Below are 26304 nucleotides of genomic sequence, written 5' to 3'. Positions count from 1 at the left end.
GGAAATCCACCAAACTTACCTCATCTGAGCGTGTATTTCGATTTCTTGGATGAGCTGATGCTCCAAGCGACATCGCTGCAGCTGAGACTTTTGCAGCACCTGCACGCATAACGTTAGTGATGAAGATTAATTTATACTGTCACGTATTGGTGACGGGGGTCCATGCAGTGAGGAAGCCAGCGAATTGGGATTCTAAAAATAAACTTTACTGGGACTGCACTGCGCCCTGTACTGCACTGCACTTTGAACTGCACTGCACCCTGCACCTACACTGCACCCAGCTGGCGACATAGCGGCGGCATTTTCTCACGCTTGGCTCGGTGGGGATGACCTTCCCCTTTAGTTCCTGAAGAAGGACGCCTGGGGCAGCAACCGACGATAGACAGACGACAGGGGAATAAAAGGACGGCACATCAAGTGAATAACCGTGTCCGACCGGAGAGAGCTCGCCGCAGTTGATGCCCGCGGTGCCGCAGGGAACACAGGTGTTTTCGATGGACACATTGCAGCTTGCAGTACTGTTGCGCCGCAATAGGACATAGCAGCGGACTTGCGATTTCTCCTCGCCCATTCCCACTGGTGACCCCGCATGCCGCAGTTCTGTGCAACTTTTCCCATCTAGGAGAAATGTGCTTCGTGATGGATTGGCCACCGCCTGATGAAGGGGCGGAACCTTAGGGGATTTAAGGAGAGTGCTGAGTGGGAAAGAACGCTGTGGGTCCTGGCGACAAGGCTCACCCAATCGTTCGACGCATCAAGTCTTAATTTTTTGCCTTAGGGGATTTAAGGAGCGTGCTGAGTGAGAAAGGGCGCTGTGGGTCTTGGCGACAAGGCACGACGCTCTTATGAAGCCACACATATCAAGAGTCAGGTGACTGGGTTATGTCAAAAGCATCTAGGCAAACGACCTTATCAAATACGCGCCTCTAATTGTCCAAATTGTTGATTATCGCTTATCGCAGCCGAAGTGACTGACTACGGCAATTTTTGATTGTGCAGTGGGACAGTTGAAGTGCCACCTGGGCACGTTCCTCCATACGGCAGTGCCTGGGTTACGGGGAAAAAAAGTATCTCTGAAAAAAAACGCCCCCATTTGCAAAGTGGGAGAAAATGGCCCGAATTGGATACCGTCAAACGTGACAGACATGACAGCGAGGGCTATTTCTTCTTTCTATGAATGCATCCATTGTTGGGAACGTGCGCCATATTTTCTCGACAACCGGTGCGCGTGGGCAATGTCGAGTTACTGAACGATGGGATATGCATAAGGCATCCGCGGAGCCATCTTCATCTGGATAATACAGGCCCAGGCTCGTCTAGATAATAAGGCGCACTACTGTATTGATCAGCCTACACTGATATATACAGAGATGTGCAAACTTGGCTTACGATCGAGAACTCGGTGGAGCCTACACCCGGATCGTCTTTTTACAAAGTGACCATTAAATCACTGGCCAACAAAAGCCTCACGGATATACCCAACAAGATTTTACAAGCTAACTTGGACGCCGGCCTCGGAACAACAGGTTTTCGGGGCTTCACAGCCAGGACAAAGTCCAACACCATAGCAGTGTGGCTTCCGACTCTGACTGCCGTAGAACGGCTGCAAACGCTCACCAGTATTTCACTGACAAGCGAAATCTCAGTGCCAGTACAAGTGTGTTTAGTTGAAGGCTCCGACTTGCAGCGCTGCGTCGTCTACAACGTCGATATCACTGAGGATCGAACTGCCCTCCAGTGTAAGCTGTACTGCCCCACGCACCGTGTCATCCAGGCCCGACGCATGGGAAAGGGGCGCTCTGCATAGTCACCTTGCAAGGCCCTCTGACACTCCTAGCCCGTCTGTACTATTATGGCTGTATTTTATGGCCTCGGCCATATAAACCTCGTGCGGCATATTGCTATGACTGCTTCCGTGCTGGACATATGCGCAAATCCTGCCCCTTCACTGCTGCCGGTAAAAGAACATCCGAAGGAAAAGTGGCTTATCGATGCGGCCTTTGCAAATCCGACGACCAAGAGATAACACCTCCAAGCTGTCCGACAAACCAAAAGGCAACACAAAAGGCTCGTCATCGAATGACTAAGAATTGGCCAATACAAGACACATTAACTTCATAGCAGACACCTAATCGGTTCGCAGCTCTCCAGTGGGATGACGATGAGTGGCCGGAGCTCCCTGAGCACACCTCGCATGATCCTTCAGCTCAGCAGTTTTCTAACGGTACTGTGCGAAAAGAACGCATCCCAAAACAGCCAGCAAAGCAGCGCAGTGTGCCTGAACTCCCGAAGGATATGGCCGCAGTCGACGAACAAATCGCACGTCTTTTAGCGGAGGTCACCAAGCTCCGGCAACACCGTGAATTGCTCGCTCGACGTAGACGGGCAGCGGAATCATACGCCACATGTATCAATGGCGCAGCAACATCACCTTCCTGCCGCCCACCAGTTTCATTTCCTGCCGCCTCTTCCCAGATTACCGCACTGCCACTGGACAACTCTGCGACTTCTTTGCTCCTGTTTATGGTCAATCAGTTGTCCAACCTGACGTCAGTGATTCTACAGCGCTTGAGCTAGTAACTAGAAATGGCAAATTCCAGTCGTGCTGTTGCGCTGCAGTGGAACAGCAGAGGCATTTCCACGAAGGTGGGAGAGCTCAAGACTCGACTACAAATTCACAAGTTCCAGGTATGGGCCATGCTGCTACAGGAAACAAACGCCTTGCCATCGATTCCAGGCTTCAGTGCATCATGTCTCCTTCAATGATAGACCGTCGTGTACAAACTGCTGCTCCCCCGGAAAAGGCGGCGGTGTATGTGTCGTTTTCTGCATGTACGTCTTGCTCTCGAAAACTGGTGCACGTCGTATCAAGAGGTGGTGGCAGTGTCTGCGAAATTTAGAAGGGAACCGTTGTGGTCGTTTCATTTTACGTTAGACCAGCCAGTGGTGCTTCCTCCCGTATAAATCTTGGCTGGTTAACAAGTGGCCGTCGGCAGTATCCCGGGTGTCCGATTTTAGTGGGAGGCGACTTTAACGCCCCTCAACATGATTGGGGGTACCCCACTTCAAGCCCTCGTGGCAGGCGTGTGCGGGACGCCTGCACGGATGCCCAATTTGTGCTGCTCAACCATCCTGGGACAGCAACACGGCCAGTTCGTCAAACTCGCAGTTTCCTATGCTTCAGACTTGACGTGGTGGTCGGGACCGGGTACTCCCTCCTGGCACATGGAGCCAGACTGCTGGGGAAGTGATCATCACCCTATCATCATCGGTATTCACACCTCACATTTCCGACCTTTACGCTACAAATGTTCTGTGATCAACTGGGACAGTTTCCGCTCCTGTATCGACAATCTCTCCTCAGATTCTTCGCCAATCCTTGTTGAGCGCATACAAACAGCGCTCAATAGTGCTACAACTACCACCTGGACTGATGTTAGTCGACCGGCACCAGACCTCGGCATTCTTGTGGACGGCACGCCGTCAAGCCGAGCTGGTTGCTACGAGAGACCCTACTTCGTCGCAGGCACGTATGCGATTGCACTATCTTACAGCCAAGGCACGCAAATATGAACGCGACCTCTCTCGGCGGCAGTGGCATGCGTGGTGCGAACAATTTTCTGCAAAATCCTCGAATGCCTCTCTCTTGCGAACATTCCGTACAATGGAACGCGGTCGCTGTACGACTGACGCAGCGGCCACCGCATGCTTCGCGGCTAACTTGTCGCCAGATGATTTCGCCAAAGAAACAGCGCAAAAGTTTTCCGCGAAATATGATGCTGTGCCTTCTTCATCCGCTAGTTTAATTATGGCAGGCATCCCAGCGCATGTATATCAAATTCCGTCGGAGGGCAACGTAGATGGAACTGCGTGTCCATTCCCTATGCCTGAGTTGCTGGCTGCGATAGATGCGAAACGGAAAACAGCGCCCGGACCGGACAATATTCAGTACGAAGTGTACAAGAACCTGAGTAGCGCCGCACTCCCTCAACTACTTGACAACATAAACAAAGTATGGTGCTCGACACCTGGAAATCCGCTGTCATGATTCCTATCCCGAAACCAGGAAAGCCTGCGACGCACCTCGCCAACTTGCGACCTATCTCCTTAACTCCTACGCTGTGTAAGCTGGCGGAGAAAATGCTAGCCACACGACTGTCATGGTGGCTAGAGCAGCACGGTTTTTATCACCCAGCACAAATCGGCTTTCGTCCATATATTGGTACAAAGGACGGGTTGGCTGTCTTAGCACCTGCAGTTTTGTCATCTACCCGCAGCCGCAATGTGCGTACTGTTTTAGCAATGGACGTTGAAAAGGCATATGATAACATCAGTCATGCAGCCATGCTGAACTCCATTGACATGCTTCATCTCCCTCTGAGAGTGCGTAGTTTTGTCCAATCATTTTTGGATGGCAGAAAATTTGCAATACGCCTCAGCGGCGAAGCGGTCGGATCATTTGTTCCTCTCTGCGGCATGCCCCAGGGATCAGTATTGTCGCCGACGTTATTTAATACTGCTTTCATCCCGCTGGCTTGGCGCTTACATGACATCAGTGACATAAAATTTCTTCAGTACACTGACGACATCACGGTGTGGAGTACTCACAAAGATCTCAATACTCACGAGGCTGCCCTTCAATCTGCCTTTGGTGTTACCTGTAATTACGCATCATCCATCGGACTTCAGCTATCCGTGCATAAAACAACATACACGTCAGTCGCCAACCACTGGGGACACCGTAAACTTGCTACAAGTCCAACCCTTCTTTGTCTATCAGGAACCCCACTACAGGAAAGTCCTAGTGTAAAAATCCTTGGCTTAATGATTCACCAATCAGGATCAGCGACTGCATGGCTTTCTCAGGCAAAAAGGCAAGCTATTCAGACTTTGGGTTTGATTAGAAGAATTGCCCCTAAACCTGGTGGCGCTGGCACGTTCGTTGCACAGCAACTGGTGAGGGCAGTTCTGCAGCCACGTATTCTTTATCAAGCCCATTTTCAACATTTTACAAGAGCCCAATGGGATCGCCTTGAAGCCGTGAACCGAAAGGCTATGAGGACCATTACCTGCCTTCCACGCATCACACCGGTCATAGCTTTACAAGGGAATGCGCAGCTCAATACCATTAATGAGCTGGTGCAGCAGCGCCGTGAAGTGCTCAGCCTTAAGGCCAGTCTATCCCACTATACGCATGCACTGAGGACTTATGCAACGTCACACTCCTTCTTCAGCCGCCAACGCCAGTTCTTCCCCCATGGAAGTTTGTACAGCTCAGCAACAACAAGCCAACAGATAATCGCCGGCCAACATCTGCTCATTCGGCATCATTGCTTCGCCAGAAATTTGAGGAAGAAGATGCCTGCCTGCATGAAGGATCCATTGTTGTCTACGTAACGCAAGCATACAAGACTGCAAAGCAACAACAGCTATCTACTGCCCGTGCAGACCTGCCCTGAATCAAACATCTTGGTTACGGTTCCCTCTTCGTCCTTTTATGCTGAGCTCGTTGCAGTACTCTGCTCTGTGGCCGACTTAACTATGCTCCCTGCGGCCCGCTTTGTCATCCGCACTGACGCCCTTCAAGCTGTCCGGTTGCTACGATGTGTTAGCCGCTGTCCCACGATTTGTCAGGACATCCACCGGCTCGCGGCATGCATCTCGCAGCCAATACGTATTGAGTGGGTCCCACGGGATCTGCTGACCTATCAAAGGCAGGCAGATTTAGTGACCCTGCTTGCGAATCCAAATTCATCACCGCCTCGGCTCCTTCATTTGGACAATTTTACCCTCCTTTCATCAAGAAAGGAACTCATCCGGCACCGCACACATGCTCTCATCCCACCGTGTGCAGTAACCCTCCCCCGCGGTCTTACCCGTGCAGAGGAGGTTGCGATTAGAAGGATCCGGGTCGGGGTTGCCCTCACACCAGCCATCACTCGGAAGTGAACTCAGTACCGAGAATTGTTTCCTCGGCCATGGTGTCCAGTATGTAAACACGAGGACATTGAGGCCAACATTCATCACTTACTGTGGGACTGCCCAGCTCTCAAGCCTACAAGGATCCAGCACATGATGGTAGCTGGTCTGTCACCAAGCGACCCTTCTTCATACATTGCCGGGACGCAAGGACCATACCATCGTTCTTTACTGAACTTCATCAAATCCGCTAACCTTTTTCAATTCATTTAGATCATTCGTCACACCTTCACCCATCATTGATGCCCTGGGGCAATAAATTTCGCTTTCAAAAAAAACCATAGAGTTCGCACGTGACCGCGTAGATAGGAGGTATCAAAAGCTAGAACATCGCGAATAATAGATGGGCGGAAACAGAAACGAAAACGGTTACATTTTTGTCTTCTCCGGTCTTATTTGCGCAGTTCTACTTTTTATTCGAATCTACCAACTGGCCCACAAGAACGTCCAACTTGGGAGATACGTTCTCTAAGTTGTCCAATTTTGCTTGGAAAAAAATACCAAGGAAAGGAGCAGAATATACGACAAGACGGCCTGGATAGAGTTCATGCTTATTCTGAAAGCTATCCGTATATGAAAATTAGACAGGAAAGGTGCAGTAATTCGTCAACAAGTGCTTCCGGAATGAGTTCGAATGAACTTACTCAGTTGCACCTGGCATTTCATCGGTATTTTCTCACAGTTCTCACGTTCCAAACGGGAAGGGGCAGTAATAGAGAGAGATAAAAGGAAGGTGGAAGGCGGAGCAGGTGAAGGCGGCAAAAAGAGAATACACGTGGCGGCACTCGGGTGAAACAGTTGCGTGCACACCGAGCTGTTCCTGAGAGGAGGCCCTCTCTCACCTTTGGCAGCATGATTCGATGAAGCCACAATTAACCCTTACAAAAATTTCTTTAGAAACTCTATAGGCAATCTATATACAATCCCTATACAACATTCTAGAGGCGATACAAATCATGTAGACAGTCTATAGATACTCTATAGATTTATGGCCATACGATTTCTGTGTCATTTGTCTACAGACTAAGAATAAACATGAAGCATGAATAAAGTATGAGTTTGATGTTCTGGGTTTTTGAAAGACCTGGTTCAGGGATTCTGATGGTATAGTGCATTTTGATGTTTATAGATGTGAAGCTTTATGCAGAAAAGCTATAATAGGCGGTGGTGTCGCAATTTATAATCAAACAAGGCCTTTGTTATGAAGTTGCATCTGAATACACACTTTTGAACCAGAACATTGAATCGCTTTTTGTCAAATCCAGGGCATTCATGTATGGCGCTGTTTATAGACCTCCGTTTATAGCCTAGCAAGGGAACAGCAGTTCACAATTGGCAGCGAGAGCCTAGAAGCTGTGACAGAATACGTCTACTTAGGGCAGGTAGTGATAGCTGATCCGGATCATGAGAGGGAGATAACTAGAAGGATAAGAATGAGGTGGAGTGCATATGGCAAATTCTCGCAGATCATGAATGGCAGTTTACCAATTTCCTACAACAGCTTAATATTACCAGTACTCACCTACGGGCCAGAAACGTGGAGGCTAACAAAAGAGTTCAGCTTAAGTTAAGGACAAGTTAAGGACAAGTTAAGGACAAGTTAAGCTTAAGTTAAGAGACCGGAAGCGGGCGGAGTGGGTGAGAGAACAAACACGGGTGAATGACATCCTAGTCGAAATCAAGAGAAAGAAATGGGCTTGGGCAGGGCATGTAATGCGAAGGCAAGGTAACCGCTGGTCCTTAAGGGTAACGGAGTGGATTCCAAGAGAAAGTAAGCGTAGCAGGGGGCGGCAGAAGGTTAGGTGGGTGGATGAGATTAAGAAGTTTGCAGGCAAAAGGTGGATGCAGCTGGCAAAAGATAGGGTTAATTGGAGAGACATGGGAGAGGCCTTTGCCCTGCAGTGGGTGTAGTAAGCATGATGATGATGATGATGATGAAGATGATGATGATGATGATAGACCTCCGTCAGGTTCTTACCAAGAATTCTCCTGGATTATTGAATTTATGTTAGAAAAGCTTTCTTTTTTAGGAGTTCCTCTTATAATTATGGGTGATTTTAGCATGAACCTTCTTCGTCCCTCACATGCATCTGGCACTTTCGTTGATATTGTGTTTTCTTATGGCTTCTCCAAAGTTATCAATGCCCCAACCTGTGTCACTGTCAAAACTGAGTCATTAATAGACCTCTGTTTGTTAGGTTGCGATTACAACAAATCTAAGGCCGGTGTTCTTGCCAGTAGCATCAGCGATCGTTTATCTATTTTCTCCTTTTTACTAAGAGGGCAGCCTGCAGATTGTCAATGCACAAATACTGCAGGCACTACTCGAATGATACCAAAGAGAAGTATTGAATAGTTCCGATCTTTTGTAGCCGCTGTAGACTGGCACGAACATTTAGCACTCAAAAACCCCAGTGACTTGTACGAACGATTCCTACAAACAAATAGAAATATGCGATATCGCATCCCTCCTAATGCAGTAAAAAAAAGCGAAAGAGCCAGGAAAACCTTGGATTACGCGCGAGTTAGTGTTAAGAATAAAAACACGAAGTGCTCTTTTTCACAAACTTTTATTCTGCAGAGATAAAGTGTTTTTCTTGGGATACAAAAAAACAACAAGTAGGGTACCGATATAATGAAGGCACACATCTGATATTATGCTAACAAATTTGCTCATATTTGTTATGATCCTGAAAGGACGTGGCGCATTGTAAGACGTTTACTTAGTAAACGTCATACCTTCATACCCGCTGAATTAAAGATTGATAATCAAATGTTTGGCGGTGCGGCTCTGAGCAATGAGTTCATTAGACAATTTTAACTTTTGGATCTATAACTGGTCGTGGTTCTGAGTTCAAAAAGTATATTCAATGTAACCCATCCAAATCCTTGTTTCTTTACCAGACCACAGAAACTGATATTGTTTGCCTAATCAACGGTCTTAACAATAGCAGTTTTTCTGGTTTTGATGGCATTTCCGAAGTGCCAATCAAAGCTGATTCTTATATTGTATCTGAAGTCCTATGCCACTTAACAAATGTGGTATTATCTACCAGAATATTTCCATATAAAATGAAAATTGCTAAAGTCGTAGTTTTCACAAAGGCGCTGCTGCCGACTGTGTCAGTAACTATCGTCCAATATCGGTGCTCCCGCTGTTTTCCAAAATTGTAGAAAAAGTAATTATTCTAAGTTCAACTAAACACATAAATGGAAATGCATTGCTCTCTGCAGCCCAGTATGATTTCCATAAGAGAAACTCAACTGAATCAGCACTAGTATTCTTTAAAGATATGTTAGCATATAACATAAATATGCAGTTGTTTACCATAGGAATTTTTCTGGATTTTAACCGAGCGTTCGACTCAATTAAACATCAAATACTTTTACACAAATTACCGCACTATAGAATAAGAGGCGTAGCACTCCAGCTATTTTGCAGGTATTTGTCCAACCGTTCTCGCTTTTTCGTTTTGAGTGATACTGCCTCGGATTCAGAGTTCATAAAATATGGGGTTCCTCAGGGTTCTATTTTAGGCCCTTTGTTATTTTTGTATATATTAATGACATCATTGCTATCCCTGGAACTTCTAATTTATTGTTTTATGCCGATGACACTAGTGCATTTTTTTCCGCGCGAATCTTACCAGCTCTAATGTCTGTGGTAAACAAATGGCTTGAAGATCTGTCAGAATGGCTTTGTGCCAACCAGCTGATGTTAAATTTTAATAAAACGAAATATGTAATTTTCTCAGCTGCCAATAAGCCAGTAATTCTATCACACTTTCATTCTAATCTTGCTCCCTAGACCATTTTTCAGTGCATAAAAGTTTAGATGTGCTGTTTCACGAAAACCTCCTTTGTTTTACCATGTAGGCCTTCTAACAGGCAAAAAAAACTGCCCGATATATTAGTATACTAAAAAATTTCGCCCACTTCTCCCAATACATTTGAGAAAGAAACTATGTTTTTACACAGTCCTGTCTCGCGTGCAGAGCTGTTTGCTGGTATGGGGAGCGGGTACGAAAACAAACATGGAAAAGATGTATGTTCTAAAAACAGCCTTTGTTTCATTTACAATCTGTCTAGATATGTCTGTTTCAGCATAATTTAAAGAAGTCAGATAATAAGTATAGCAGCACTCTATAATCAACGACTGTCTGAATTAAAATACATGCATTACAAAACTGATTGCAGTGCCTTTTTAAATACATTTACTAATACAGGCCCGCATTATGGTTTAAGAAACGTGAACTTTCTAAAATCCCGTATAACAACCGGGTATGATGAGCAGTTAATTCACTGGCAAATCCCGAACCCTCTGAACAGTTACCCTCGCATACTTGATCTTCTTGAACAATCATCATCCTTGTAATCCGTAAGAAAAAAAATAAACATTACTTTGTGGAACATATGTAATTGTTTGTGCCCTATTCCTCCTATATTCTCGCATTCTCTGATCTTCTAACTGTTCATTTGATGCACGTAAAGAGTTTTATTTCTTATGCGTTTGTATATGCACTTAATCCGCGACCAGTGACCGATAGTTTTGTTTTGCTCCATGCCCCCCAAGTTGTGTTGCATATGTAATGTGTGGTGCCGAAGGCCCTGTAAGATGACTTGTATGCCACCTTTATCCTCGGTCCCATGGCAATTTGTATTTGCTTTAAATTTCAAAAAATCAAATCAAAATAGAAATATCTATACGAAGGCCATAGAGTCTATAAGAAGTGCATGAACTGTCTATAGGCCATTTTTGTAAAGGTTAGCAGCGATGCGCCTCCGCACTTGCGATCGCTTCAGTTATGATAAAAACTGCCAGTGGCTACAGGACAGAAGTACCAGTCGCATTGCGGGAAGAAAATGGCTGCAGCCGAGGCGCATCCTCGGAACGCTGCACGTATGCACAGACGGATCGAGTAGAGAACAAACGCTCTCGGGATGCTGCCCGCAAACGCGCTACGCTGCAAGGGGCCCCTGTGCGTGTCCAAACAATTTCTCACGCAATAAGGGACTCGATAAGTTTCCCATAGCATAATCACAATCGTCGTGGCGTCACACAGGATGTCACTGCGTTAATCATTTCACGAAGTAGCTAGCGCATATCACTGAACCTTCCGCGATGGCTCAGTGCATGCCTTTGGCTGTCGGCTACTGATCCCAAGGTCGCAAGATCGAATCCTTGCAGCGGCGGCCGCATTGCGATGAAGGCCAAATGCAAAAATGCCCGCTTGCTCAGCAATCTTATCGCAATGTTAACGAACCCTGGGTTGGCGAAATTAATCCGGAGCCCTCCACTAGGGCGTCCTTCACCAACCCTATATTGTTCCGCTTGGTGTAAGGCAAGGGTTGTCCCAATTCATAAAAAGGGCGATCGTTTCACAGTGTCAAATTATCATCCTGTTTCTGTTACAAACACAAGCAGCAAATTATTAGAGCACATTGTCGCAGGCTTTATTCGTCAGTATTTGACAGATCACAATGTCCTATTTCTACTACAGCAGGGGCTCAGAAAGGGATTATCGACTTCAACTCAGCTCGTATCAGTCGTTCATGAAATCTCTGAAGTCCTTGACTCGTCCGGACAAGTTGGCATGCTCTTTTTAGATTTTAGCAAAGCGCTCGATAAGGTACCCCACGAAAAAATAATCCACAAGCTCGAGTGCATTGGTTTTCCATCAAATATTATATCATGGATCCAAGCCTACTTCCGACACAGGCAGCAGTTCGTAGAAATCAATAAATGTTCTTCAAGTGTCCGTCAGGTAACTGCGGGCGTACCTCAAGGCAGCGTATTAGGACCGCTTTCATTTTTGATCTATATTAATGATATAGTAGACGAAATCCCCAATGATGTGCATGTTAATTTATTTGCGGATGACTGTGTCATATTTAAAAAATAGCTTCACGAAATGATCACCCATGCCTGCAGAAGTCAGTTATTGCAATTTGAAATTGGTGTAAATTTTGGGGCATGGAATTAAATGTACACACAACAGTCTTGCTGCGAGTAACACGAAAAAAAGGAACCTAGAATATCTTCTTATGTTCTAAACGGCACAAAAATACCTGATGTTGAACAATGCAAATACTTAGGCGTCCCATTCACTAACAGATTCTCCTGGTCAGACCATATTTCCCTTACATGTTCAGCAGCATGGCGCAAATTATGGTTCTTGAAATGGAAACTTAAAAAGGCACCGGTAAACACCAAAATTTTAGCATATAACACATTCGTGTGATCGAAACTTTAATATCCAGTGGTTGTATGGGATCCTCATACCAAAAAGGACATCATGAATATGGAACGTGTGCAAAAGAAGGCCGTTAGATTTATCTTTCGAAAATATAAAAGAAAGGATTCCCCGTCCTTACTAATGCTTAGAAATAAAATCACTTCACTAGAACACAGGCGTAAAGTTAGTCCTCTCCGGTTTTTACATATCATAAATGGAAAATCGGGCTACAAATTCCTCATTATGTAACTGCTCTTAATGCACAATAAACAAGACAGACACAATTTTTCCCTTACGCCATTATTTGCTCAAACAAAATCTCACATGAATAGTTTTTATACACGTACTATAAACGAACGAAATTCTCTTCCTGTTGATGTACGTCAACCAGGGAACTTCACAAAAGCGTTGGAAAACTATTTGTCACATAAAATAACACAACCATAAGCAGTATTTTCACCATTTTTCTCGTTTTTATGTTCAATTTCCTGTATTTTGTTATCTTTAGTGCCCGATTGTTGTTTATCACAGCGTCTTTATCCACATATAAATTGAAATGTGCGATTCCTTTTGTTGTAATTACTGTGCTAAGGCAAGCATTTAGATTTTTGTAACGTGGCTATGGGCTGCATCATTTTCATGCACTGTTTATATATGCATTTTTTTGTCACCTTTGTTGCATTGTCCTTACCCTGTCAACAGTATTGCCCCTCCTGCATGGGCCAGTATGTTGGCCTGCACTATTAATAAATAAATAAAAATAAACCCCGCAATATACATCCCAAAAGACGCGGGTTCGATCCCGGACCCCTTCGATCGCATTGCAATGGAGGCCAAATTCTAGAGCCCCGTATACCGTACGACGTTAGTGCACGTTAAGGAACCCCAGGCGGTATAAATTTCCGAGGCCCTTCACTACAGCGTCCCTCATAGCCTGAACCGCCTTGGGACGTTTGACTCCGATAAACCAAACCATTTTTTTAATATCACTGGCCATACCGTGTGGTTAAGCGGTAGTAATTTTTTTCTGCCTGTTACATAAGTACGACGTCATCGAAGGGCATGGGCCGATCACAGGCGAAACTCTGGTATCAGACTTCCTCACCCGAGACACCCACCTCTCTCCCGCCGGCAACTTGCGGAGTAGACGGGGCGGTAGTCCCAGCTCACACCCACGTGACGAAGGCACTGCAGGAGATCGCTGTGCTGCTACCCGAGCCCCCTCCATTGCCGTCGGCTCCGAGCAATACATGAGCCTGATGGGAGATTGTAGCAGCCACCTGCAATATGACACAGAATAGCGGTCAGCTGCGGTATTGACAACACATGCGAGAGTATTCCCTGAACTGCCACAGCTGGGGTCCACTGTTTACACTCTACAAGCAAAATTACTACAGGCCCCACTGTCACAGGGCGCTTCGGAACGCGTGATTTTACTTTGAATATTTTACTGTCTTTCCTCTCCCACTCCGAGTGGTCTCCACAAGAAAGACCGTTCCAAACCTACCGACCCATCGATCGCTGCGAGAAATCTACGAACATGTTTCGAGAGTTAGTTTTCCTATTCCATGGTTACATCGCGATGGACAGCTCACAGAATAAAGGACACAGCACTAAATACGCAGCTGCGTTGTGTCCTTTATTCTGCATCCCGACTGTCGTGCAGTAACCACAGAACAGAGAAAGCTACGCTCAAAGATGGCAGCGAGCGGTGAAGACACAAGAGTCACAATCCCAGAACGACAGACTCTACTTTAGCTGTTATAATGACTGCACGAATCAACGCGAGCAATATCACATACAGTGAATATAGAAGAGCGAAGCAGAAGCAACATGAGGCACGATGCACCTGTGGTGAATGGTGTTCATGCGTGCCTGTTTAATAATTTCAACACAGCTGCCTCATACAGCCTTGCTGAGACAAGGGACCACGCAGAGATAGTCGGGCGTGGTCACATACGTTCTTCTTTCGATTCTGTGGGCCACTTAGCGTTTTGGGCCAGTCTTGGAGAGGCGGAAAAGCCCGAATTACCTTATTATTTGGGCACCAGAAGGCGGTACCTTTGCTAAGCGCTACACTTCCTCTCGCTTTCTTAGACTTTTATCTGTTCATCAAAACGATATAGACGCTGAAGAAAAATCTATAACTACCGGTTGCCAGTTACGCCTTAATGGACAGACTAATGTAGTCGGCAAGGCGTAATATGTTACCCGCGTGCCTATTGTATTTCCTTACGGCCACCTGTTAGCCCAATCACAGGGAGATGTTGGAAGTCGACTAAAGAGACTGCAATGCAGACCACTCAATAGTGTAAGGCGCATGTCAGCGACGATGCTTATCAGGGTGCAGGAGATTGGATAGGAAAATACTAAAAATTGTTTTACTATTGGGTGTGCTGAGGGACAGAGATCAGCTGATAAAAAATTTGGTTCACGTGACTAAGCCTCGTCTGCCCCAAATGCACCCGTACCGAGATTACTTGAGATCGGGTAGGGCCCCGTCCGCTACGATAAGCCATACGAATCCCCTTGTATAGAACCCAGATGTGCAGAACTTGAAAAGGATCGCGAAATAGTTCAATATATCCATAATTCGATATATAAAAATTTATTTTTTATTTAGTGCATACTGCAGACCCTTGTCAGGGTATAAGTAGGACAGGCATGTATTGATAACAGTAGTTCAGAAATATGCAGAACACAATCAAAAGAAATATGCATAAGAAAAGAGTGACAAATGATACTAAACAAAACTACGCCATAACATGATTTGAATCGGATATTGTACGCGGAAAAAGTGAATGCTTTAAACAGTATAATGTAAGTTTAGTAAATGAATCCCATACTATCCAAGCATATTCGAGGTTTGGCCTGATGTATGCATTATATGTCAATAGTTTTACGCTGGGAGAAAAATTTCTAAGTTTATGCCTCTGGAAACATAGCTTTTCAAACGAGTAAGGACATATGTTATCTTTGTGCGAATTCCAGGAAAGGTTGTTAGTTATGGTTACACCTAGATATGTGTAGCTATTAACCTGCTTTAGTGGCGATCAAAGAGTATTCATGTGGTTAAGTGGATTCCTTGTGAGTTATTTTTTCAGTGAAAAATAACAACCATGGCCAGCCCATTGCCCCAATCAAGCACATTTTTTATGGCGATTGGTAAGCTTATTTGCAACCTGGAATTATGAATACATTGTCTCCACGCTACAGATGCGCTTCTTGCTCCAATGCGCAGGGCACAGCCCACTGGGCGTTGCTATAGGCCTAACCTACTTCGCATCCATGGGGGAAGGAAAGCTTAAAGACCCTCGCTAGCCACACTAACCTCGCCATCCGCGCTGCAAGAAAGTGCGCAGAAAGTCAGTTTTCGCAAGGGCTGCTTATAGTATTTGGCCCTTGGCGTAGCGGCATCTTCTGCATCATCGGCGCATCTGTCAGCCGCGGCGAATCGGTGCATCGCGACATTGTCTGCTGCGCATGCGCAAGCGCGCTGAGACGAAGTCAGCTCTCGAAGGGGACCCTCAGCTCCTGCTTCCGAAATTGTGACGTAACGGCCTCTCCTAAATTCTTTCCTTCCTCTGCGTTTGCATCGCAGCCGCAGCGGACAGCTACATGAAACTATAGCCACTATCTATCATAATATGTATAACACTATTACCAGTAAAATATAAATGGACTAATCGCTCATTAAAATTAGCAGTTTTTTCTGGCAACGAATTCTGCATCGAACGACCGTAGCACGCCAAGCGCGGCCGCTGCCCGTCCTGTTAGGTTCGCTTCACCGCATGACAGCCTGTAAGTCAAGAGATCGAGGCCACTTTCACAGGGGCCCACACATAGCACTGGTGTATAGTGGCAAGCAACTGTACTGTGGCAGCTTTAGAAAAATGGCTGGGTTCAACGTGGCTTGAACCTAGTTATACGACCGAATTCTGTTAAGCATGGTCTCCACTGTCTCACATCAAATGTCAAGGGTCGAGGTGAAAGGTCAAGGTCAGGTACCCAAAGGTAAGAATCAAATGATAACGTCGCCACACTACCCTAGCTTGGGCCATACTAGCACGCAGTTAAGTTCGGTTTGAACTTGTAATAAATTGAATGCCATTGTCGATTTGGTATCTACTGTCTCAAATCAAATGTCAAGGTGAGGCGCCCAATGGTCATAGTCATATGATCACGTGGTCATACCACCATGCAGTCAAGTTCACTTTGACCTTGAGACACATTGAAGATCATTGTCTCAGCCCCATCGAAATCGCAAGTTGCATCCCGAGGAGTGGAGATCTCGCTCTAAAAAAAAATTCTAGGGGCACATAAAGGGCGTCTGATGGGGCTGGGGTGTTAAAGGATGTCGCTTCTCGAATATCCGCGGGCAGGAATTTTTTTAATGTGCTTTGTTACGAGTTACGAGTCAAGATTTTAGTTTCATTGACTTCGCGCCTTTTCCTGTCCTCTGGCGCTACTCCGCCAGCCCCACCGCCGAAGCGGAGCTTCCTGACTCGCCGCGGCCATGGTAGTTGTTTGAGGTCTCAGAAGAATCCAGCCAATAGCTATCTCTGAGCTGTTATATGCAGGAGCCTGCGATGCAGTGCGCATGAAAAATTCGCCAGAAAGTGCTCGCCAACTTTCGCGTGTGATTGTGGGTTGTCTGCTGCGTGTAGAAGTGCATTATTTGCATCAAGTGTTCATGACTAACCCAATGCAGTGACTTAGGGAGTTTATGTGCTCTCCTGGGGAGGTGTTTCAGAGCCCCTTTAAGTCGCTTAAGAGTGCAATCGCAGGCTGCATCTCGCGCGCCATCTCTTGGCGCTGCGGCGTATACTCAACGGTGTTGATAGTTCCGTCGCGGCGATAAGTCAAGCGTCTTTCGGCTGCTCGTGCGTAAAGGCTATACTAATTGTTGATAATAATTGTTGATGCTATTTGGTCATATTAATTTATTAGATGCATTGCTGCATCTTCTGATTTCTCTCTGAACCCACACAATACCTTACATCGCACAGAAACCTAGCTCCTCCGTGGCGCGCCCCGATTAAGACCGAAAGTTCGAGTCCCTGCTGGACAATTTTTCTCTTAAGCGCAATTGCCTTTCTCCGCTTGTCCTGCGGCTGTGACGTCACCACCCTCTTGGACAATGTGAATTGTCGTCACGCCGCCGGACCCCGGCCTCTCGCCACAACGGCTACTCTAACGCTGTCGTGTTAAAATCCCCCGGTTCGTCCGCTGGCTCGTTTGCCATGAAACTGCGCACTGAGCTAGCATATTAAGATAAATTTTCTCTCGTAGTAATTTTAACAACTGTACCTGCCCGCTTCGGCCGAGCATGACGCAAGCCCGGAATCGTCGCACGGAACAAAACCCAGATGCAGACTGCCACCTTCTTCTCCTATGAAAAGCACGAAGAAGCCTTATCAGGAGATGAAGGCAGCAAAAATACAACAGCAAAGTCAAACTGAAGATCACCGAACTAACCACGAAGGCATCAGAGCACGCAGACAACATCGGCACGCAAAACTGGCAACAGTTTATGGAAACACTCAGAGGAAGTCTAGGCATGGCCTGAACATGGAATATGCTAAGAGCCTTGATAGACCCAACAAAAACCAAAGCAGAAAGCGGCAAGTCCATGAAACGACTAATCCACACCTTCCCCGGAACGGAAGACCAACTAACACAGGCATTGCGGGAGAAATGCCACGGCACAACCACGAACCCAATGCAAGACCAAAAATACACAGGAGAAGGCAACACCGAGATGGATAAGCCAATCACCCAGATGTAATTAAGATATCCAGGCCGGGCAAAAGACTCCATATCGAAAACCTCAGTAAAATCTTCCTAACCTCCTGCCTAGGGAAGATATACTAGAGAGTGGTCAATGCAAGGATCACATACTACATGGAGAACAAGAGATATTACCCTGATGCAATATCTGGCTTCAGAAGGGGACCGTCCACGAAAGATGTACACCTACAATTAAAGGAGGCAGTCCTCACTGAAATACCAAGAAGTGAAGAACACAATAGTAGTGCTCGAAATAAAGGGAGCCTTCGATAACGTGGGACATGCGACCGTCATGGAAGGTCTCAGTAACATAAAGTGCGGAAACATAGCCTTCCGATACGTCAAAGCCTCCTATACGGAGCGAACGGCTGCGATAGGCATCGGAAACACAAGTTCTGAGGGCTTCACGGTGCCAAACAAGGGCACCCCGCAATGCTCAGTAATATCACCGCTACTATTCAACGCAGCGATGATAGGACTCACGAAAGTACTCGACGAAATAGAAAACATCAGCTATGCAATGCATGCGGATGACATAACAACATGGTGAACTACAGGCTCCCTAGCAGCAAACGAAGAGCTGCTACAAAGAGCGATCGACCACACTGAACAATACGCCAGGGCCAGAGGACTATCGTGCTCAGCAGAAAAATCATAATACGTAAAAATCAAAAAAGGTACACAAAAATACGACTCCCAAATCACCCTGAAACTCGGAAAGGAGACAATACCTGAGAAAACGGAAGTCAGAGTGCTTGGAATGTGGCTGCAAAATACAGGACGATGTAGCAAAACCATCGCCTCTCTTATGAATACTGTTGTGTGCCAAAAGCAGCGGCGTACCGTGCGTGTGTTGGCAACTGTGGACACAAGCTGCATGCGTGCGTTATGGTGGCTAGAAGGGGTAGGTGGCGTCAACGCCGGCGCGTTCGCGGCGAAAGGGCACGCCGTCAATTCATGCCGCCACCGCGGTGGCCGCAGCGGCGCTGCGGTCAGCACTTCGATGCCTCCCGCGCTCCCCGCTCCCTGCTCATGCGTGCGCACGTGCGGTTGTCGTCTGCTCGTCTCGACGGTGCTCCCACGTGTTTTTCGCTGTGTTTCTTTTGTGAAGGGGTACTTGTTTTCATGCATGCTTCAGGTCCGTGTCCTGGATCAGCAAATGGATCATCGTGCAAAGAAAGCGAGACAAACGCACTGCTTTGCGCCTAACTGTACGTCTGGCTACGTATCGTCAAGGAAGTCGGGTGAGCGTGTCTCTTTGTTTTCTGTGCCAAAGGACCCCGAACGCTTTGAAGCATGGCGACGAGCCGTGCCCCGGGCTGACAAAGCTCTCGACGAGAACTCAGCCCTCTGTGAACTTCACTTTGATGAACAGTATATTGTCCGGCACTTCACGCACGTGATCAACGGAGTAACAGTCAAAATTCCCCGTGATCGACCCGTGCTTACAAGCGACGCGGTTCCAACGATTTACCCAAATGCTCCGTTGTACCTTTCCAAGAAAGCCCCTCAGAAGAGGCAATCGAAAACGTCGACATGCGGCCTCCCCTCGAAGCTCCAACGTTGCGAAATGGGTGCCTGTTCCCAAGGCGTAGAGACCGCAAATGATGAAGGGAGTGTTTCAGATCAGCAGGTTCTTGCATCTGAATTTTGCTTTCAAAGATGCGAGCTACCAAGCGTGTATTGGTCCAGACACCAGATCGCTGGTTCTGATAACGTCACGGCTTTCACTGTGTGTGCGTTAGAAGACCACAATCTCTACTTTGAAAAGGTAGTCCTCGTGATGTCGGACAGCAGCGCGATTCAAGCGACGGTGTTCGTGCAAGCAACCCAAGTCAGAAGCGTCGAGATTACCGATGCTAAAATGATTGAAGATCTTCTTCTAGAGGTAGACTCCCTTATTCCATGCAAAGGCTTCGGAAAGAAGGGAGAGTTCGAAGCCAACTCCAAGCACCGAGAGAAGACCTGTGGGATGAAAAGTTTCAGTGCTTCCTGTCCCGGAATAGCCCAGGCGCCCGGAGCAGCGTGCCCACAGTGCAGGTATCTAAGGAAACTTCCAATTAATCAGGCATCATACAAAAGAAGGGCAGCAAAGCCCAGGGCTGGAACACTCTCATACAGACTCAAGCTACGGACAGAACAGCTGAAGCGAAGCAGGCTAGCCATGCTTCAGGTGAAGTCTAAGTTTGAGAATTTGAAAAAAGAAAATTCTAAAATTGAAGCGTCAGTGCTTGAAAGCGCAATCAAGGTCCTACCGGTAAAGCAGCAACAGCAAGTGAGGGCATGTTTCGCTGCTTCAAGACGTAAAAGCACACATGGAATGAAGTACGAAAGCGAATGGGCTCTGGAATGCTTGATTATGTGCATGAAAAGTCCTCGGCTTTATCAGCATATCAGGAAAAATAAAATTATGATATTGCCATCACGTACAGTACTCACGGATTGAAATAGGACATTCGGAGCGCTAGCCTTGCAGTGCCACGCAGGCATGTGGTAAACCACAGGCCGGCTGATTGGCTACTGGAAGGAACAATTCTGCTTTGTAGATGTTCTCCCTCTCACGCCATACCACAATGCACCACCTTGGTTCCATGAGCGTCTACGGGCGGCGCTCCATGAAGCGACGGCCACGCGCTCCGAATGTCCTATTTCAATCCGTGAGTACTGTACATCTCTGCGTCGATATGTGAAGAATTACAAGAGTGGGTTCGGCCTGAATGACAAAGTTTTTGCTGCTGTGGCTCAGAAGACCAAAACCATGGATCGCTTCCAGTGCCACGGAGGACTCCTCGTTGACGAGATGAAACTTGCCGAGAACCTTCACTTTTCGTCGAGCGGAAAAATTGAAGGATTTGTTGATCTGGGGAAATTCACTGCAGAAAGCCAACGCTCGCAAACCTGTGATCATGGCCTCGTTCTTTTGTTCCAACCATTCACAGGGAAGTGGCACCAGATAATTGGTCTATTTGCCTCGCACAGCAATGTGAAGGCGGATATCCTAGCCAAGATTGTCACGGAAGCCGTGATAATGTGTGAGAATGCTGGGCTGCATGTTGACTTCATAATATGCGATGGAGATACATGGAACAGGAGCATGTGGCGCTTTTTTGGCATCTATGGAAGAAAAGAAAAGGTTGCTTGCAGGACGCAGCACCCTACTGAACCGGGTCGTTTCCTCTACTTTGTATCAGATTTTCCACATTTGATAAAATGCGTGAGGAACACGTTTGTTCAGACAGGCGTGAAAATCCCAGAAGGACATGCTACTGTCGATCACATCGATATTGCTCGAAAGTGCGATGAAATGCATGACACCACTCTCAAGGCAATGCCTCACATAAACAAGTCAGTTGTTCGTCCTTCTGGCTTCGAAAAACAAAGAGTGAACTATGCATTTTGGCTCCTTAGTGAGGAGACGCTGAGAGGTCTTTTCCTCTACCAACATAAAATCGAGACACAGCTGGGCAGCGTTGCGGCGACCGTCAGTTTTATCGAAACGATGAGAAGCTTGATTAAAGCGATGACATCACTGTGCATCTCAGATGCCCTGAGACCTGGAGATCACCACGAAGAAGTAATTCGAAGTTTCTTGTCCTACATGAACTCCTGGGAAGATACAGCTGGATCGAAAGGCTTCCTTAGCAGTAGCACAGCTGAAGGTCTTCGCGTGACTCTGACCAGCACACTACATCTTCTCAAGTATTTGACAACCGAGGTGGGGTTCCGTTATCTCATGACAAGTCGTTTGTGCCAGGACCCCATCGAAAGACTTTTTGGCATCGTTCGACAAATGTCTGGTTGTAACGATCACCCGACTGCCAGCCAATTTTTGATATCTGTGAACACGCTAAGCTTTCAAAACTTAGCAAGATCACCAGCAAAAAGCAATGTCTCTTCGGGACTTATAAGGAGCCTTCTTGATGCTTCTAGCGCAAAAGAGACGAGTTCTCAGAGGAGAATTGACGAGCTTCTGGATATTGGGAACCTTACAGAAGCATATGAAGTCCTCAGTGCTTGTGACCTTGATCACCGGGCGATGTGTGTTCAAGCAAGTGATTCCAGGCTGATTTTTTACGTGGCCGGTTATGTCGCGCGGAAAAGCATTGCGACCACAAAGTGAGCTGAGTGCTGCCAGGAGCTTCTGCAGAATAAGGGTGGTAGTCAGCCAGCTGAAGCAGCCCTCACGGCAGCTGTTGACAGAGGAGGACTTTTATATCCATCTGACCAGCTGAATGCACTAGTGACGTCACTAGAAAACACATTCACCCACTGCTTCAGTGTGAAGCAAGTAAGAAGCGACAGCCTAATGGACTTGGTATCTTTTCTCCAGCTTACAAAGTTGAATCTTGTAGGCTGCCCAGAACACAAAACAGCACTCACAAACAGAATCATCAAGTTTTGTGTGCTCACAAGGCTTCATTTCTACGTGAAATCTCAGAACGCAAAACAGGACGAAACGCGGGAGCGAATGAAGATGTTAAAACTTCGACGAGTGCTCTGAAGTGTGCCTTCTAAGCTTTCCACTTTTTATTTAACGACTTTTATAGTTTCAGTCATAATGTACATGTGCAGTATGTTTCTGTGATACATGATGTTCCTGACGATGGTCTAAGCTATTTTTCAACGAGTCACTTTATTTTTTCTGTTACGTGCAGTAAGTCTATGTGATACATGATATCCTTACCCTCTAAGCTTTCTATTTTTTAACGATCGAGTCACTTTTATAGTTTCCCATTTGTGCAGTATGCCTCCGTGATAAGTTCCTGAACGTAGTGTGTAATAAAAGTCATATTCACATGCTGGTTTGCTTGCGCAGGACTGCTTATTTCTGTGGCGCTCCTTTATTGAGAGTTGCGAGATCGTGTGAGACTCGCAAGATTACTCTCTATAGTGAGCGCTTTCACGAGCTAAAAGCGTACGCAGACTGATGATCACTGTAGGCTGTAAAGTCTTCACCTCAGTTTCAGACCAATCTGCGCGGGTGCATCCAGCGTGAACGCGAAAAAAAAAATCCAGCTTTCTGCACGCGCGGCGAACCCGGCGCAGCCAGCCTTTCCTGCGCGCAGCGCGCTCGCCGAATCGCACTACGGACGGCAGCGCCACCTACGCATGGCATGAAATGGAAGCGCGGCGCTCGCCTCCCGGTCGCGTCACCTACCCCTTCTAGCCACCATACGTGCGTATTGACGCTGTGTGTGTGCGTGTGGTGCCGGCGGCATGGCTTCAATGTTGTGTGTCAGTATTGTACCATGTTCTTAGTTGTGCAATAAATGAAATGCAGACACAACAAATGGCGACGAGGACCGGATCAAGAACGCTCCAAGAACCACATCAAGCGACAGTAACTGGCAGCCGCAAGAAGAGCATTGACATACACGAAGTGTCAGGCCTAACTCTGCGAGCCCTAGGCTGGGCGGGAGAACAATGGCAGCTCAAGCAGCGCTAATCGGTAAGCTCGACAGTTTCGATGACACTGTTGAAGACTGCTCGTCGTATATAGAAAGGGCGGACGAATACTTCGCGCTCAACAGCTTACCGGAAGAGAAGAAGGTAGCGGCTATAATTACAAGCATGGGAGCGAAAACTTACGCTATCCTTCGCAAGCTGACCACGCCGAACAAACCTTCAGAGAAAACGTACGCAGACATTAAAAAGTACCTGGGAGACTACTTTTCTCCTGTGCCTCTTGAAATGTCTGAGCGACATCGGTTCTACAAGAGACTTCAGAGAGAAGGTGAGTCTGCTAACGAATATATGGCAGAACTGCGGCGGCTTTCAAAGAACTGCAACTTTGGGTCATTTTTGGACCAGGCACTGCGGGATAAATTTGTGTGCGGTCTTCGCTACGTGCAAGTCCAGCAGAGATTGCTAACCACAAAAAAGGTTACGCTAGAGCACGCCCTTGACGAAGCAGTAGCACATGAACTTGCCGTGAAGGACATCGCCGAATTCAAAAGCAGGGAAGAAGTGCCGGCTTCCGTGGCTCATGTCGAGAAGGAAGCACGACGATGTTACAGGTGTGACCGCAAGGGGCATCCACCGTCGAAATGCAAGTTTCTCACAAGTGTTTGCCACAAGTGCAATAAAGTTGGCCACATAAGTACCGCGTGTAAAAGCAAGTCAAGCGACGCCAATAGAGCACCACGCCGGTCAAGCCTTACTTACAAGAATAGGCAGGCTTCAAAAAGTCAAGTGCATGCCATTGAACAAGACAGTGATGCATGTGAACTTCTGGCACATGTCGACGATGGGAACAAAAGCAGTCCGATCTGGCTGAAGCCACAGATTGAAGGGCACACATTGGAAATGAAGATGGACACTGGATCCAAGTATCCTCTTCTGCCAAGAACCACGTACGAAGTGCATCTCTCTCATCTGCCTCTGGAGGGAACTTCAGTACGGTTCAAGACGCTGACTGGTCAAGCCTTCAGCCCTAACGGTGTGGCAACAGCCAATGTCATGTTTGGGAAGTCAACGCAACGCGTGCAGTTCTTTGTAGTCGACACTCCAGGACCTCCGCTCTTTGGAATAGACTGGATTAATCGTTTCAACCTTCTCGAGCTGAGCAGTGTATTGAGGATCGACAACCAACTGGGGCCACGTGCAGATCAACTGAACAAGATCCTCGCAGAACACAGGGACGTCTTCGATGATAGCATTGGAAAACTCAAGCACATCAAACTGAAACTGCGTCTTCAAAGTGGTGTGCAACCGAAGTTCTGCAGGCCACGACAGGTGCCCTATGCCTTGAAGGAGAAAGTGAACACTGAGCTTGAACGGTTGGAAGCAGTCGGCATCCTGACAAAAGTGAATCACAGTGATTGGGCCATGCCCATAGTGCCTGTAGTGAAAGCAAATGGAACTGTCCACATATGTGGAGACTTCAAAACCACAATCAACCCTCACTTGGTGGTGGATCAGTATCCCTTACCCCGCATTGAGGACATTTTTGCAAAGTTAGCAGGAGGACAGAAGTTTTCAAAGATAGATCTGAGACAAGCCTACCTACTAATGGAAGTAGATGAGTCCAAGCCGCTCTTGACCATCAACACAGAAAAAGGGCTGTATCAGTACAACAGAATGATTTTTGGCATCTCTCCTGCGCCAGCTGTGTGGCAGAGAACAATACATCAAATCCTGCAGGGAATCCCAATGTGCCATGCTACTCAAGATGACATTCTTGTCACTGGTGAGTCAGAAGATTCTCATCTCAAGAACCTAGAGCTAGTGCTCAGAAGACTGCAAGGGTATGGGCTCAGAGCTAACCTCCAGAAATGTTCGTTCTTTGAAGACTCTGTAACATACTGTGGTTACAGGCTCGATAGAACCGGGTTACACAAGACAGAGGACAAGATCAAGGCAGTGATACGTGCCCCTACACCCAAGTCCACGTCTGAGTTGAGGTCATTCCTTGGCCTTGTGAACTATTACGGGATGTTTATTCCAGACAGTGCTAATCTTCTCAGACCACTGCATGCACTTCTGGAGAAATCATCACCATGGAGTGGACAAAAGAATGTGAGGTGGCATTTCAGCAAGCAAAGTAGATTATAGCCTCAGAAACTGTCCTTGTGTACTACAACCCGAACCTGGAAGTACGTCTAGCATGTGATGCTGGCCCCCACGGACTCGGAGCAGTCCTTTCGCACAAAATGCCTAAAGTGAGTGAAAGACCCATCGCATTTGCATCTCGAACCTTGAAGGCTTCGGAAAAGCAGTACTCTCAGATAGATAAAGAGGCACTGGCCATTGTCTGGGGTATACAAAAGTTCTATGCTTACCTGTATGGAAGTTACTTCAAGCTGATCACAGATCATCAGCCTCTGACACTTATCTTTGGCCCAACCAGCAGTGTTCCTGCGATGCAAGCTGCACGCATTCAACGTTATGCCTTGTTTCTAGCTGGGCTCGACTACGAGATACAGTACCGCAAGTCATCGGATAATGCCAATGCAGATACATTGTCACGCCTTCCTCTTCCAGACAGTCCTGAAGATAAACCATATGAAGCTGAACTTTTCTACCTGAACCAAATGGAGCAACTACCTGTAACAGCTCATCAAGTCAGACAAGCCACAGAGTGTGACCGTCTGCTATCGAGAGTCCACTACCATGTTTTGAACGGGTGGGACTCGTGCAAACAAGACAACGAAATCCTTCCATTCTACAGGCGTAGAGATGAACTCTCTTTACACCACGACATCATTGTTTGGGGCATAAGAACTGTCATTCCAGCTGTATTGCGAGAAGCAGTCTTCAACGACCTGCACTCTGGACATCAAGGCACTGTGAAAATGAA

At 46.8% G+C, this 26304-nt stretch overlaps 2 protein-coding genes and 1 pseudogene across 2 annotated transcripts in view; 1 reads left to right on the top strand and 2 right to left on the bottom strand.

Moving 5' to 3' along the window:
• The window catches only part of LOC144102606 (membrane metallo-endopeptidase-like 1), a 518782-nt gene that overhangs the window by 217606 nt on the left and 274872 nt on the right, over positions 1-26304 (bottom strand). The window lies entirely within an intron of this gene.
• Positions 9533-26304, bottom strand: part of LOC144100537 (uncharacterized) — a 60241-nt gene continuing 43469 nt past the window's right edge. Inside the window, exon 8 of the transcript XR_013307713.1 lies at positions 9533-13495. The gene's annotated coding sequence lies outside the window, so the exon portion shown is untranslated. The remainder of the gene's footprint in view (positions 13496-26304) is intronic.
• On the top strand, positions 19137-23076 carry LOC144101565 (uncharacterized; annotated as a pseudogene).

Source organism: Amblyomma americanum, chromosome 8 (genome assembly GCF_052857255.1).
Source record: "Amblyomma americanum isolate KBUSLIRL-KWMA chromosome 8, ASM5285725v1, whole genome shotgun sequence".
In the NCBI taxonomy this organism is placed as follows: domain Eukaryota; kingdom Metazoa; phylum Arthropoda; class Arachnida; order Ixodida; family Ixodidae; genus Amblyomma; species Amblyomma americanum.
The sequence above is the reverse complement of the archived record's forward strand: the minus strand, read 5'-3'. Positions and strand labels throughout refer to the sequence as shown.